The sequence below is a fragment of the Strix aluco genome, chromosome 7 (genome assembly GCF_031877795.1).
Source record: "Strix aluco isolate bStrAlu1 chromosome 7, bStrAlu1.hap1, whole genome shotgun sequence".
NCBI classification, from domain to species: Eukaryota; Metazoa; Chordata; class Aves; order Strigiformes; family Strigidae; genus Strix; species Strix aluco.
Window position 1 is genome coordinate 27,601,635 of NC_133937.1, and position 13,284 is coordinate 27,614,918.

Consider the following 13,284-nt stretch of genomic DNA (forward strand, 5'->3'; position numbering starts at 1 on the left):
GTAAATGTGCTGTGTGTTCAGTGCGGTATGAATGCATTTTCAGAGACACTTCCTTGTTACAGTAGTAAATATGGGTATGAAGGACACAGGTAAAGCATCGCGTGGGCTTGGAGTATCTCGTATCCTTTCTCTGAATAGAGATGCATGAGGTATATACGCTTAGGCTCTGAATATTCACGTAACAGTCTTCTCATATTTTCCACCAAGTCCAAACCCTATAGTTTAAGGAACAAATGGACATAGTTAGGAAGTAGATTACTTTCTCCCTAAAGATACTTAGTAAGCATGTCTCAATAGAGATTTTTATTTGTTCGTTGTGTTCTGAAGTTTCTGTGGCCTGACCTTATTTCTTCTCTAATCTCATGATATACGTGTAATATGCAGAATGAGAGTACTGTTGGTCAACATGAAAAAAGAGCTCTGGCTGTTGTCTTGTAAGTGCCTTTTCCCATTTGAAGCATTATTTGAATGAATTTGAAAAAAAAAAAAACTGTCTGGGAAAGAATAATAGTTATATATGTTTCCTGTGTGTGCCAGGGACTTGGCGTTCCTGCTTTCTCCTGCCTGCAGCCGACAGCGCACTGCACAGTAATCCTGCAACTTCTGCCTTTCAGCGATTCTACTCCAGCAAGTGTGCTTCTCTTTAATTTTTATTTTGCTGGGAGAGGGACACTAATGAGGAGATGTGGGTAATTAACTCAAATTTCCCTCTTCATACAGAGGGGCTACAGGCTGTTTTATATTCAGAGGTGATGCACTGCTGTGTTTAGCACAGTGATGCTTTAAAAAAAAATGGACATGCATTATATTTTTAAAAAAAAAATAACAAAAAGTCTTGTAACAAAGCACATTTAACAAAAATAGCCTGCATCTGCACTTGTGGTTTGTCCGTGGCTACTGTTCTTCCAGTTCCATCTTTCTGTTGAATATTTCTGTTTCAGATGTATCTCAAAATAGCTGGGGAAAGAGAACTGAAACCTTATCCATATCTCTGAAGCATAATTGAAAATGAATGTAAAGATACTGAAAGGAGTTGTATTGACAGCCCTGGGGGCTGCCATCCTTTGTTTTTAGAAAGCACAGGTAAAACATAAATTCATGTCCTTCAGACATTCCTGGTGACCTCTCTGTGTTGCAAGGATGGGCTGGAATTTTCACAAGCACCTAAGTAATTTAATCTCACTGAAAATTAGCTCAGATGAGGAGATACTGCACGGGCTAGCTGCTTGTGACTCTGCTGAGCCAGTCCTGGGGAGGCAGCCTGTTTCCACAAGACGTGTGTCCAGAGCGGTGCCCCGGGTCCCTGCCTCCTCTGGGGCCCACCCTGACCTTGGCAGGGGTTGGAAAAGTAAATTGGGACAAAAGCTCCTGAAGTGGCTTCACGAGGGAGGCACCCTTTCAAAAAAGCGTAAAATCAGGGTGGTGATGTTTAAAAGCTGTAGGTGCTCTGATATAAGGACAGAGGTTTATAGCAGTTAAGTGCAATCATACACAGACTGTCATGATGAGGAACACCTGGCATCATTTTACCCTCTTTCACCCATGAATCTGCTTTCAAACAACAAAGCCAAGCCACGCAGCATTCCTGCTGGGCAGAGGACTCTCAGTATCCTTTGGCAGGAGGAAAGCCATGGGTGGGCGATGCGTCATGCGCAGGGATGTGTGGTCAGTGGTGGTGACGCTGGATGTCCCTGGGCCTGTGCTGCTGCTCAGGTCTATTGTATGAAGCCCTGCAAGGTGGTGCTGTGCTGATCCCATCTGAGCCATACAGTGAGGTACATGTGTGTTCACATGGGCAGGCATCTGCTTGAGTGAAAACGCTGCTTTCCCATTAATACAGTGGCAGTGCAGGAGAGCCACACTAGTCTGTCCTAATGGTGGAGTTAATGGGTGCTGAATGGCCCCTGAGTCACCTGAAGGAAAGTGTCCCACCTGATGGGACTGGGAGGAAAAATAAGCTTTGAACTTACGTCACTGAAGGATCAGTTGCCTGAGCTTCCCAGGAGACGCCCACCTCCAACTTCATTGCTCACAAGCAAACAAACCCCAATGGGCTTGTACCATGAGAGGCAGCACCTTTGTTTTTGAAATGAGACATCTGATGGCTTGACATCTTGGGACATGGGAGCTGGTTGCTCTTCTCTGTGAAATGATGTGCAGTGCTGAAGTGCACTCGTGCAGTCTCCATCTGTGTCCCTGCGCTCGGCACCGTGGCAGTCTCTGCTCCTATTCCCCATTCCCTCTCCCTTTCCCACCGTCATCCACAGAAGCCCTTGGGGTGCTTTCCAGAGCTCTCCATGCAAAGAGAAGAAAAGTTGAGATAGGAAGTTCAAAGGTAACACAACCTTGATGGACAGTATGTTTACTTGCTATTTAAAAAGTAATATCTATACATATTTTAAACAGGAAATCTTAATATGATTGCTTGTTGTTTGCTTTAACAATATTTTAAACAGGAAATGTTAATATGGTTGCTTGTGTTTCATCTGAGGCTGGTTTCTTCAAGAATGACTGTATACTATGGTATTCCTATAACATAGGCAGAATTTACTAAATATTTATATTAAGCTACTTGCTACCTAATCATGCTTGAAACATATCTCTAATAGATGCATATATCATAATATGTATGTTCTTGTTATGAGTTTGATTCAACTGTCACCTACTGCAGTAATTTTTAATTCCTCCTTAAGGCTATGAGCAAGGAGCTATTTGCAGAAGATCCTATTCTTAATTTTAGTGGGCCAAATCCAGGAGTTTCTGTCTGAGGGAAAAAAACACTTAAGTATTCTTTATTCCTCTTTCACTCAGAACCAAACTGACACAAAGTGATGGTTTAGCCAAGAAAGCTGCTGCAATGTGCTGGAAGAGGGATTCAGTGTATGTAGACGTGCAGAGGTTAGTGATTGACTTGTACGCATCTCTTCAGAGGGTTTTGACTAGCTAGAGCATACAGTGGATTAATTCATGTGCAGGGGATATGTGAGTCTGCACATTTGCTCAATAACCTTCCATTCTACAAGTCATAATTACTATTAAGTCCCTCATTGCAAGACTTCATTTTATTTTTGTTTTAATTACATCACAGGCATTCATCAGTGTTTTGCAGTGGAATAATTTTTACAAGAAGTGGGGAGAAATGTATCTCATGCCACATTTTCCAAACTGTAATTGTATGGCATCAATGTCGTTGCAAAGAAGTCCCTAGTGAGAGCACATCAGCTTTGTATCCTGGGAAGCGGTACTGATTGACAGATATGATTTTCGGTTTGAACGGCTGAGTTTTTAAGCTGCTTGCAGATGATGCTCTGTAAATTGTGGATACAATATAAATAATGGCTAGGGTGCCTTTGTGTGGTGTATGTAGAGGCTCATATAAGTATTATGCGTGGCCAGATTTTCCCCTTACCACACGTGTATAGGCCTGGTCAGCAGCGCAGCCACAGTTGCGTGGTTGTGCTGCGGAAGGGGAGAGGGAAGCAGGAGTTACAATGTGGCAGGACTCCATCCGTGCTGCACGGCAGTAACTTTTGGGTGGCTGGCTGGATTCATTTCCCATTTCATCCGGATCTTATTTTCCATAGACTTTCCTGCTTATTCCTGTGCAAAAGACGTGTGAAGCACTGCCATTGCCCTTCCTCTGTGTTTTGTTCTCTTGGAGAACAATTTCTGGGTCTGGCTCACACACGTTGGCGGGAGGTACCGGATATTCGGGTGCTGTGTGGAAGCCCTCAGCCCTGGCGAGAGCTGCTGAGCTGCTGCTGTAGGGCTTTGAGAATAGCAGAGGGTGGAGGCCATTTCCCTAGTGTAAAATAGCTACTGTATGCAACATCGTTTACTCTTACTCTGCACAATAGAGCTCTATTTTTGTCTTTCTCTTAATTCATTGTAGTGTAGTGAATGGTATATCTATATGCAAGTTCTGAAATCAGCCCCATGCTTTGTTTCTCACTGTATATTCATTGTCTATACTGCAGTGACCATTCAAAATATCACGTTTCACGCTTGCAGTTAATATCACTAAACAACGTACTCCAGTCCACACTGCTGTATGCACCTTTGAATTTAATAATTTCCATCTTCTTATACCTAATTAAAACTGCAAATATCCCAGAAGAAACAAGAAACAACAATAACGAAAAAACAGAGGCCTGACAACACCAATCGTTAGTGAGATTTGTTTGCAAATTACTTTGTATTCTTATCATCTCTTAAATTATTGCCTAGTTTTTGGGGTAACTTATGGAGTTGCTGGTGATGGGATCAGCCTCACTAGGGGGTTAACATCTCCCATATTCTGCAGGCAATTACTTGTTGAGAACTGATACAGAACTGGGGAGAAAAGGCTCTTTCTAAACTCACTCTGCTTTCAGCACAATTGGTATATAGCCCTGAAAGCAAATGAGTGTGTGTGTGTCTGTGAGAAATTAATCCTGCTCAGGGTTGGATTAACTGGTGCAGAAGACCCTGGGCAGGGTGCCAAGGCAGTGTTGGCATTTGCTAAAAGTGGGGCTTCCAGAGATTATTTCGGTTCATGCCTCTGACCTGTGGGTCACCTGCCAATGTCCAAGGTGGCTGATAGTAAAGTGTATTGACTGCTGACAACACTTCTGAAAATGAAGTGTGTAGTACCTCTGTATATAGAGTTTTAATGGGTAACCATGTTTATACTTGAAAACTGTTCAATTTATTGTGAAAAGCAAATGTCTTTTTTATTAGTTGTGGCAGTATTTGACTATAGGGGTCCTGCTACAAGTGGTGAGAGGAGAGAGCATCCCCGTTCTCATTTTGTCCTTTACTTTCATGGCATTTTCCTGTTAATTTTTCTGTGTTGAATTGATGCTTTGTTCTGGTGGGACCTAGGGACTGAATGTTTTTTGTCAGATTTTGTTGTCTTATTTGTCTCGTCTTTGATCCTCTCCCTCCTCGATGTGGAAGCATTCTTACCTCTTGATTCTTCTTCACCTCTTCTTTACTTAACGCCTGTTTTCTTAAGAATTATGGGTGATCTCTTTAGCTATCATTCAATTAATTTAGAGGTACCACGTGTCTCTTCAGGAAGGTTTGTAGGATCCTCTGACATGTCCTAGGGAATCATTTGCATGCTTAATCAAAACAAGTACTCCCGCAGCCAGAAGATTCATGTTGTTAATAGTATAAAATAAATTTGCTAAACAAATACAATTACCATCTAGCAGGAATTAAGAAGAGGTGGCCTCTAGACATATATCTCAAAATTGATAGGACTGCTTTCATTTTATTAAAGAATTTTACATTAATGATATCCATACATGCAGATGGTTGCATTGAGATCAATCTGAAAAAGGATTAAGACTAAGGGAAAGGGAGTTTCCTGGAAAGTGAAAGCAAATCATTGATCCTGATCGATTGCCCTCGGGAATTGGCAGGGATTACTGATGGCTCAGCAGGGTACTGAACTGGAGGTCAGGAGAGATTTTGCCTCCCAGAGACTAAATAAGAGCGTGGCTGCCAGCTGCGAGCCTTGTAGTACAGGTGCCCATGGTCAGAGCATATGCTGCAGCCCTGCATATCTCTGTGCTGTGCTCTAGCGTTGCTCCCTATTAGCGTTGTTGTCTGTTCATTTTACTCCCCGGCCATTCCCCCTTCTAAATTATTGTTTTGCTTTGAAAATATATTTATCTGAGTAAAGCCGGTCCAAAATGAGTCAGAGCCACCTTCTCTAGCTCCTGAGTTAGTCTCTCCAATATTTCTGTTCCTTCATGCTGTCCTCGATTGTCTCTTGAAGGGACACTGTAATTCGCTGGCATTAAAAATAACATTCAAGATGACTGCAGTTGGTAGGGCTGAGGAGAGGAGTCCTTTGGTTTATCTGAGATTTACCGTGGGGTCCGACAGCACAGCAAGGGAGGTGGGCTCAGAGAGCCGTGATAATTGATTGGATGTATGAGCATATTTTTCCCGTTAGAAATGTTGATAGTACTTTTATTTTAAAGAAAAAGGGAGAATAGTAAAAAGGGGATGTAGTAGAAGCTGTATATGTTAATAAACATGACACAGAATGTAAACAGTGTGCCTCTGGTTGCCTTCCCCCAACAGCCAGTGTCAGCAGATATCTGGAGTTCTTGCCCTGTCCATCAAGTTAAAATCACTTTTTTATGAGAAGCCTTTGTGATAAACCAAGGTCCCTTGCTATGAAAATCAGCTCCTTTTTGTGGTTCAGTTTACATCGTGTTCTGCCTATGCTAGTAAATACATCCTAATATGGAGGGGAAGCATGCGGGGTCAGGTAACACGAAGTACCCATGGTCTGAATTTGCCCCGTCACGTTGTACCTGATATGGCAGTTCTGTGCAGGGGCTGTGTGAGGCTGGTCCATGTGAGGTGACCTACCCAGACATGCTGGTTTAGCCCCCAGGGCTCAAGAAGTCACTCACAGCAGGCTTTGTTGATGAAGTCTGGAGAACAGAGAAAGACCCAACACTTGTCACAAGCAGGATGGATGTGCAGTGACCTCTCTATAAAATTTACCTGGATAGCAGAAACTGTTCCCATCTTTGACTACCTTTGGAGAGAAATCCTTATGGATTGAAGCACACAGAGTCCTAACAAGAAAGTGCCCACAACTGACTTGCAGATGGCTCAGTGTGGCTCTGAAAATGCTGTTTTAGTCTTGCTGCAGGTAGAGTCTTTGGGTTGCTTGCTGCGATTTCATGAAACTTTCTCTAACACTGCCATATTTTCTCTGTGATAGACCTTGCTGTGCAGCCATGTGGCACCGCATGGATACGACACTGGAAGTTTTTGGCCAACAGATTTGTCAGGGAAAGCAAGACCTGCTGTGAGATACCAGGGCAGGACTGAAAATGTGTTTTTCAAGGATCTGTGAGGCTTGTAGCCCGGCTTAGGCAGAGTTCAGGCATTAAGGCTGCAACCTCAAAAGCAGTGCTTGTTGAACGGGGAGGCGGTTTGAAGGAAGCATATGCCTGTGTTTGAGTTGCACCTTGGCAGGTCTGGAGGTTGGGGTTTTTTTGACTCTGACTCCTGCAAGGGCCTCTTCTTCTGTTCCCTGAGGTGCTTCCTAGCAACTGAGCCCTTTGCTAGTTTTCTGAAGTTCAAGTATCCTCAGGCTACTGCAAGTCCCAGACCTGTGTAATCAGCCAGAGGGAAGCTGTGTAGCCTCAGGGAGGGTGGATGGGTTTGAACCTGGGAGAGCTCTTCCACCTGTGGGTGGGGAAGGTCCTATGCAAAGGCCTGCTGCGATGCTACCCCCTGCTTGCAAGTATAGAGGGGGAATTGAGCTGTAAACCACCCCGTGTCATGCAAAGAAGCCATTTTAATTTCAGTCTCTGCTGGAAGCACCACATGGAAAAGAAAATGTGATCAGTATAAAAAGAAATGTTTATGTTTCTAGGAGCAGAGACCTCCCAAATAATTAACATCACTTGACAAACTGCTGTTTAAAATGCAAGTGGTTTAAGTGCTGCAGCTCAACAGGCATTCGTCACAACTCTGGCCTAAATGCTGTGGATTGGTTGCTGCTTTAAAGAAGATTTCCGGTAAACACTTAAGGAAAATATCTTCATGATTTTACTTTTTCTTGCTTGGAAAAGCTAAATGTTAGAAAACTGAACAAATGGCAACTTGATGGCAAGGGCATTGGGGATACAGTTTTTGAACGAGATAAATCCTGGATTTTAGCTTCTGTTGCACAGATCAGGCTTTCAGTCAGAAGAAAGACAATTGTCTTATTGGCTTTAGCTTTTGGGACGAAGAGAGAGAAGGGAAAGGGCTTTTGGGAGGAGAGTTTTGGAAGCTACAACTTCAGATCTGATCTGCCTATCTCTAATATTCACTAAAAGTACTTTAAATAAAACCTTACTTTTCTCTAGGGCTGTTGGGAGACTGACTGGAGTCGTAAGGATTGTCAAGAATTGGTATTTTTCAAAGGTTAAAAAATAGCAGCTTACAAAGAGACAGATAAAAAACAAAGTTAAAAGCAAAAAGTCTCTCTGGAAGATAGAAATATATGGGTGCCTATAATGAACTGAAGCATCCCAGATCAAAATGACTTCTGTCTTTGCACACCAAATAGAATCAGATTATCAAATATAAAATAGAGCCTTAAGAATCTAATTCCTTTTACAAAGACATTACTGATGCCATGAATTTCATGCAACTTGGAAAATTGCTCAATTTATTTTCTGGTTATCCTAAACTAGTTCAATGCCACCCTCTGATTTTTCACCACCAAAGGGAAAGAGGCCGTCACTCATGCTGCTGCCTTGTTTTCCGATTCTGAGTGAAGCCAGGCATTTAGGAGGAGTGCAACTTTGGGAGTTCTGATGGGTGCTGGTCCATCTTACATGGAGCTGGAGCTGCAGCATGGTGGCATGGTAGGAGTTGCTGTCCTTCTAGTCTTAATCCCTCTGTCCATCAGTGGCTTTGCAAAATTGTCTAAAGACACCTTGATCAAGTGACACGGATGTGACAGGGTTCCTGGACAACCTGTCTCCTTTCTGTCCAGCCCAAGGCTTTATTGCTTGAGCAAGGGTGGGTGATTCAATACCTAGATATCGTGTCTCTGTATCTCATTGCCTGGATTTTGTATGGTGACTGACTGTAAAATGATCTTACTCTCCTTGGCCTGTGCTATTCTGTGCATGGCTTCTAGCAGTCAGGTTTAGGTGGGAAAGGGGGCAAGTCTGTCTTTGGGATGTGGTAGAAGATCTTGGATCATGTTAGAAATGAATTCCTGAAATGGAGATGCAATGATTACAGTTCCCTGTATCATTCCTAGGCAGATGTGCAATGGCATTTGTCATACAAAGAATAAAACATTCAGGCTATCTATTTCTATGGTAGAAAGGATAAAATGCAGAGAAATATCCTGCAAATGTCCTACAAATAGATTTGAAAGAGTGTTAAAGTCATTCAGCATGTTTGCAAGAGATGACTGCAGTTCTTAACCAGAGATCCGGTAACCTCAGCCATTTTGCTGGAAGATGTTTCTATCCCATTATCTGTAAAGTGACTACCTGAGCTGTCTTTACCCACTCCACGGAGACTTTTCTGCTCTGAACCTTCATACAGCAAAGCTGCTCACTGGGGACGCCAGGTCATGCCTCATCCCAAGCTGATTGCAGCTTCAGACTGATCAGTGTGCTTGCTTGAAGGAGACCGAGAAATTCTTTAGCATGTGATAACTGGAATCTTTTGAGATTCATTGGCTATATATACATGACAATACACGCTTTGCATTTTCTCTTAATCCTATGCTTTGGGAAATCTGTGCTTGAACCCTTGTGGACAGACTTTATCCATTTTGTCTTTAGCGTGGGACAGAAGCAGTAGTTTTATGACATATATGTGCCTGGTACTGCTAGCTCAGTTGATGCAGGAGGAGGTGTGTAGTATTGTGTGGGCAGCTGTAAGAAAGTGTAAATATGTGCAAGTTACCTTAAATAACTTCAGTAGTCCAGAGAAGTGATTTTGCAGTGCATCCTCTGGGAAAAAATAAAAATTGATAGCAGTTCTGGATTTGTGCAACTTCAGTTTGATGACAAATATTTTGTCTTTTTCTTCTATGTACTGTATTTGCAGCAGTAGGTTCAGATTATGCATTGAGATCTGGTTTTAGGTGCAGAAAACTAATCAGGGAAATGCTTCATGGCCCAGAGGTCTGGATTTGCAGATTCCAGTTCAACAGCTGCATCTCTCTAGGAAGGAGCATCTGTCAGGGATGCAGTGTGGTTCTTATTAAATTATAATTTAGTGCTGTGGCTTAGAGAAACAGGTGCAATTACAGACTTAAAAAATAAAATCCAGTGGTCTTTGTTGTCAGAAGAAATGCCCCTTAGCTGGACAAAGACTAAAGGATTTTCCACAATTTTTCAAGCTACAAAGAGCAAGGAAAATGGATGAATGAATTGGCCTCCACACTTAATTGGTCCTTGCTCTTCTGAAATAGTGTAGGTGTCTTTCCACCAAGAGAATAAAGCCCCCTGAGCCCTTTAGGCTTGTTTCCTATTCACATATGACCTTCAAGGCAGTCACGCCATGAATGTGGCTACATCAGGAACAATGCTCTGAATTGCGTGACATCAAATTTCTTCCTCTTTCCACTCTTATCAATACCCCAATATGCAAAAATGCCCTTTTGCATGAATTTTAAAATAGTGTGTTGTTCCTATTCCAAGCTGGCTTGCTTTTCTAGCACATCTATCTTCCTTCAGCTATTTAGAAGTGCAGTCATGTTTTTATCATCATGATGTTGCTCCCGAGTCACCTGCTATATGTTACCCAACTTCAGTAAATGGAAACTGGTCATCTGAGTCAGGAAAGGTCATGTGAGTAAGTCTGCAGCAGTATAAAATGGCTGAAGACTGAATCATTGGGAAGTTTTCTTCTGCATAGCTTGCATACATTGATATTAACACAATTTCCAAGCTAAGGGTGGCAAAGTTTTCTCACAAAGTACCCTCTCACAAGAAACACTGGAGTAGTCTCCTCTACAATATGACTCCGTTACCCAAGTCATAAGAAAATAATAATGAAAGTTTATGGGAGTTCTATGAGGGCTTATAATGAAAAGCCTTTGAGTTTATAGTTTGAAGTGTATTTTTGCCTATGCAAATCTGAGGACTGGAGCTCTTTCGTATTCTGTTATGGTGACAGAAGTGTGGAGTCACCTCCCGCTGTCCTCTGGTGCAAGGAATTACATCGGCTGTGGGTATTGAACAGCACATGTCCTGACGGATTCATTCAATTCAACTGAAATTCAGATAAAATATACTATTACTTACAAAGTTATCTTCCTCTTAGTCCCATTTATTTGCTGGTTCTTTTCTTACATGCAGACTGTAAACAGTTTGGGGGCAAGACCCATCTCTTCTGTCTTTGAGATTCAGCATGAGGGGGTGGCTAGCAGGTAGGATCATTTTTAAAGAAATAAAACATCTCTACATGCTCTTGTTCTCAGGCAATAAGGATTCGACAGCCTTGGTCTTTTACTGGCTGACCTGTTGCAGCAGATGCTAAGGAAAACAAGTTCCTGTATGGACTACTCCAGCAGCTATTTATAGCAAAATGTTAAGTAATAACTCCATGGGTCTGGCAGTGGAATTGCTAGGATGGAATAGGGTGATGGAATAGTATACATGCTTTTTCTTTGGAATAAGCGCCAGAGATGCTGTTTAACTTCGTTAAAATAAACTGTAACTTTATGCCCTGACTGGCTGTTGAAGTTTCATGTTTTAATTCAATGGTCCAGGTTCAGATGCTGGTCTGCTAAAGAAACAGGGTTAATTACTGGTAGAGGGTGTTTAAACTGGTGCAAGCATGTGCTGCAGAGCCAGATGAGAGTGGGAAAGTCAGTAGTTTAGATTCCACTTGTGACTGTGGTACAGAAAGTGCAGATTAATGAAGGAATGAGTGCGTGGATGGCCAAACTCTTGCGTAAAGGGAGAAATGTTGCCCTTTCTCCTGGTTTCGCCTCAGCAGTACTTAAATTATTTTCCTGGAAAAAAGTAATATTTTAATTGTGTGGTGGTTAACACTTCTAGTGCTACTGGAGACCTCTCTGGTCTGGGCAAAAGTTCTTAGTTATAACTTCTATTTGTGCAGCGAGAAGTTGCTGGAGAGCAAGGCTGGTGTCCTGCACTGGGCTGGCAGCTTTACTTCTGTGCCCTTGTGCCCCAGGTAGGCTGGAAGTTTAACAGCTCAGTGGTGGGAGTCAGGTGTGGAGCTCCCAATGCTTTAATCCCAGCAATGCACCTGAAAAAATGCCATTTTGATGGCAAGCTCTGTAACCTTACTTAGTACCCAGTGCAAGTTACTTTGCAGGAATACCTCACCAATTAACTAGTGGGGGCTGCCAAAATAAATCCATCTGATTTGTGAGATTGGGGAGCCTCAGTTAATCACTAAGACCTGTTATGTTTCAGGAGAGGGGTGGTGTGGTTTTTTTTTTTAAATGAGAAGATACAAGGCATGTCTGTCTTGAGGAGAACAAACCAGGAGAGTGCAAGAGATTTAAAAAAAAAAAAAAAAAAGGAGTTAAACCTAAGTGAGAGAGAAACGTTTTGGATAGGGTGAAGCCAGGGAAGGAAGTGGAAGACTTGAAAGAGGAAAGTGGCTGAGAAACTTTAATGCTTGTGACAAGGGAGGTGAAGGAGGAAGATGTTTTGGTGAGGAAGGGATGGCAAAGCAAGCAGAGGGGAAGGTTGTGTGTTCTGTGAGTTTTTCTCAAGGAGAAATGGGCAGAGGGAGACATGAGAGAGAGGAAGGTAAGATTTGAATAGAGAAATGGTGGAGGAGGAATTCAAGGAAGCACATAGCTCCTGTAGTCCTGAAACATTTAAATGTGTTAAACATGGCTAAATAGTAAAGGCAATAGTAAATTTTCACCTGCCTGATAAGTTGCTAGCTCTAATAACCCCATACTTTAAGGATTTATTTGCTGCCATAGTCAGGAAAAAAGCCACTGGAATCAGTATCTTTTGGATCTAGTCAGTGTGTAGCAAGACTAGAATTTCAGGTGCATTTTTCCTTTGTGAGCTAAGAAAATTCATGTTCCATTTCACAACAGCATAAACCCTGCAGCCAGGAGACCCTCGGCAGATGTATGTTTAAAAAACTTCCCTTTAGGATTGCTTTTGGACTTTATATTGAATAAAAATCTTTGATATTTGGGTAACTAGTGTGGGTGGAAATAGTTTGGAGACTGCACTGACAACAAAGTGAGCAGTACAATTTTCTTGTGCTGAAAAAGAGAGTTTTCTGTTGATCAGAAAGAAATGAGAACAGACAAAAAAAGACGTAGGAAAGACATACTGGGTGACAGTATATCTACAGCCACCGGTCTGCAGAAAGGAAAAAAGGCAATGGCCTGAATATGAGGACATCAGCACTAGAAGGTTCTTGCAAAAGATTCAGAGGCCTGCTCACACAGCTAATTGTCCTTAGACAGAACTAAATGCTCACTCAGCCAGCTCCTGGAGGAACGTGGGCTGACCCTGAGTCCCAGTTGATGAGGGCAATGCAGTTGCAGAATAGATGCTGTGGTGGTCTGGAAATTCTTGGTGTCTCCATTGAGGAGTGGAACATCTCCATCACAGGACCATCTGTAGCTGGACATTGTCCTTTGGCCAAGCTGTCACCTGGGGGTGTCCCCATCTGCTCTGTGGGAAGGGGAGCGCTGGCTCTTGGATTTGGAGGCCAACTGTTTCACATGCACTTGCAGGCAGACATCAGTGGAGATGGTGCAATTAAACCACTGAAAGGAGGGAACAGGAGCATTTGGGC

General features: G+C 42.5%; 1 protein-coding gene across 6 annotated transcripts in view; it reads left to right on the forward strand.

Moving 5' to 3' along the window:
* Positions 1-13,284, forward strand: part of NEURL1 (neuralized E3 ubiquitin protein ligase 1) — a 169,988-nt gene that overhangs the window by 72,891 nt on the left and 83,813 nt on the right. The window contains exon 2 of one of the 6 annotated variants that reach the window (XM_074831203.1): positions 538-631. The exons of 4 other annotated variants lie outside the window; for them this stretch is intronic. The gene's annotated coding sequence lies outside the window, so the exon portion shown is untranslated. Of the gene's footprint in view, positions 1-537; positions 632-2,858; positions 2,899-13,284 lie in introns of those variants that run through there. One more of the 6 variants, XM_074831204.1, reaches the window with a different exon arrangement.